Consider the following 3,432-nt stretch of genomic DNA (forward strand, 5'->3'; position numbering starts at 1 on the left):
AATTCGTGCCTCTAAACTGGGTTTATTTTAACATGTTCACTAATGCGCTTGTAGTTTTCATTGTAATGTTCATAAATATCAACAAACTGTACGTCATATGCATTGCTACATAACCATCGCCGTGTAAACTTGAAATGTTTACTTGAAAATTACTTTTACATACACGAAATAAAAAGGATCGTGTAGCAAGTTTTTGTACAGAGTCGAAGTCGAACCAAATTGACCTTACGACAGCGGCTTCTAAGCCACGCCCCCTGATATCAAGGGAGCGAACTCTGTCTATGTCCGTCAAACAAACGAGGAAGTAATGGCGTATCGCGTCGTTTTGCTTTCCGATATTCCTGACAAATTATCATAAATTTGACATTACAATGCGAAAAAATAGAAGTCAAAGGAATTTGTAACTGGCTGCTACATCGGAAGGCTCGATATATCTTTAGAAAATGACGATATCTAACATTTACGGGGTGAAATCTATCCAAGTCAGAGAAAATCGGATAGCCGCCATGTTGTCAACATTGACATCGATACAAAGGAAAAGCGTGTGTGTGACGCATACTGTAAATGCAAACAAGGGTAAGTTTAACTTTTAATAACACCGGTCCTTCTTACAGTATTGTTGAAACAAAGATTAAATCATCGCACAATATGAGTAAATCATAAATGGCCCGAATGGGGAACCCGGAAGTGACATTAAATAACAGTTACATGCCAGCTATACAGTATAACTTTGTATTCTATAGTATGAGCAGAAATGGTTTATTGGGGTTATGCATAAAAAGTTTCAGTTCTAATCGATTGAACACTCTCCCTTATGAATAATAATGTAATAGTTGACAAGTGACAATCGTGGGTGATACCAATCTTAACTTTTGCATTGCTCAAACATTCACATGCTTTGATTTTTGTTCTTACAGAAATTGTGGAACATGTTCACACACTCTGGCTGTAAAAGTAGACCTGGGAGGAAAAGTGCCCCCGGTGTGGGGCTCGAACTCACAACCACCAGAACACTAGCCCGGCACTCTAACCAACTAAGCTGACCGGGCAGCTGGTTCTAACCCACACACACTACCCTCCCCCATTTACCGGTTAAGGCTGGTGGAGGGTCTCCTGCTATTTACCGTTGACACCATTAAAGTATTCTGATTGATGGAAATAAGGAAGTCCCCTTATTATTGTCTTCAACAAGCCTACCGCCACAGGCGACCTAGCATAAGACCGGATACCGCCCCCCCCCACACACACACATGATATTTGCCAGTCCAGGTGATGTCAACCGCAAGAGAAAACCAGTGATGACAAGTTTTACAAATAATCGGTACGACCTATTTTAAAGCTTTTTATAACATTTAGTTTTACTTTGCTGTAAAAAAGTAATGGACTATTTGTCCGGAGAAAAACAACAACCACAAAACATTAGCTATTATCTTGTCAATATTTCATTATGATATACATGTAGAAAGCAAACATCAAAGGCAGTAACATTCACAGCTAGTATTAAAATATTTAACAATGCATGTAACTGATTTATTTTAATATTGGCATCTTTTATTTATTTCAGGAAAGTGTGGTCTTTTGAAGAGAGTTCTTGAAGTTGTTCAGCATGTTGTTTTGATGGATTCTTGGAAGGATGTACCTCTATGATGTTAGCTTCAGTTCTGAAGTATAACACCAGTTGTTGCATATTTAATATCAGATTTATTAAATACATTGTTGTTTTGCAAACATTACTTAAACTTTGATATTTCTTTGGTGTTTATGTATGATATTGTAGGTGAATATCTCTTTATTGCAATGGCAAATATATTTTAAAATATATAGCATTAGCAGAAGTTATTTTTCACTGCTAAAGCTGCACTTTCACAGATTGATCACTTTGACAACTTACACAGGATTCAATTGCATTTATCATATTTTGGCTCGGAGAAGTTTGCTTTGTGATTTATATATTAGGTCTTAATTTAAAGAATGCCAAAATAAGCCGATTCTGAGACAAAAAGTGTCAAACTAGAATTCTGTGAGAGTGCAACTTTAAGAATACTGTTAATCGAGTGTGCATGTGATCCGGACTCTGAACATTGGATGAACTATCATTAAATATTGTAGATTTACGTAAATGGCCCAAAATATAAGAATAACAATGAAAATATGTACATGTTTGACTTGTTCTTTATTCATAATAAGTCTAAGTCTTTACAGCACATGTTTGGCAGAATCAAGTTCTAATGAACATAATAATTGATTTAAATGTACAGTGAAATAAATTGTTTTATACAGAAAATAATACCTTAACGATTCAGACCGATCTGTTCTCGTTTTGTTTTGGTGGCTCAAATATCTATCTGAGTTTTGGAGGAGGCCTAGCTGGTGTGAGCTGGTCAAATACAGTAGCTCCTTGAGGGTCAGGGTTTTCTTGATTGGATTTCCCGTCGACAAAGTGCTGATATGAAAATAAGAAATTTATGAAATGTGTCGGAATGACAGCTACAAAAGCCATTGTTTACATAGGAACCATACGAGTAGATGAGATTCGGAAGCATGCGATGGTTCGGACAAAAATTTAGTTGTACGATATTTCCTGATTTACTTTGAAAGCAAAGCAGTTTATAAAAACTACATAACGGTATCAACAAAAATACCTCTATCTTGAATGAAATCAATCGTGTCCATGTTGAACCTGATATTAAATGGCCATTAATGCCGATTTGACAACACAAGCCAAAGCATAAATGTACGATGTTTATAGTTTAAAAATAGTAACACTTATTTAGGTCATACACGGACAATTTCAGTATTAAATAAATTTTGAGTGGATTGAAATAAGTAGTTTTGTTCAAAAAAATACTTTTGTACAGACGTATAGATGTTTCGCCTTTGAACGATCTTTCAAAATTTCCAACTTCAGCTGTTGATGAGGTCTTACACAGAGTCTGATACAGCACTTGCATTTTTCTAAATAACTCGCTGGTTTCGAATACGAAAGTGCCATGACAACACCTTTTTACCATAATACTTAAAAAGGCGAGGAATTGCCAGCGCATGTATATGACGGACTCTGGTCAGTTTGATGGACAAAATGGCGGATAGCAACACGGCTTATCAGCCCTACATTCTGATTGGCTGATAGGACCTGTCAATCAAATCCTGTCGTAAGGTCAATTACCGAAACAATAATGGTTATAGTATTAAAAGTTTATCTACCAATCAATTACAGGCAATAAAATCGAGGCCCTTTAGATTCATATTGTAAAACACATCACCGGTCTTAAACTCTCGAACATTGCCTTGTTGATAACGTTGTTTTTTTGTTTCAGACTAATCGTTTTCAATCGTTTTTCATCGGTTAAATGGGCGTAAAACATTTTCATATACATAGTATCGTTTACTTTCGATAAACGCGTCAAACAAAAATCCTAAGAGCAGTTTCCC

At 36.0% G+C, this 3,432-nt stretch overlaps 1 long non-coding RNA gene across 1 annotated transcript; it reads left to right on the forward strand.

The window, feature by feature from the left end:
• Window positions 1-1,238: 1,238 nt before the first annotated feature.
• On the forward strand, window positions 1,239-2,302 carry LOC128239432 (uncharacterized). The gene is made up of 2 exons (XR_008261881.1): window positions 1,239-1,321; window positions 1,565-2,302. It is a non-coding gene; the product is annotated as an uncharacterized LOC128239432 (long non-coding RNA).
• The last annotated feature ends 1,130 nt before the right edge of the window (window positions 2,303-3,432 follow it).

Source organism: Mya arenaria, chromosome 6, assembly GCF_026914265.1.
Source record: "Mya arenaria isolate MELC-2E11 chromosome 6, ASM2691426v1".
NCBI lineage: Eukaryota > Metazoa > Mollusca > Bivalvia > Myida > Myidae > Mya > Mya arenaria.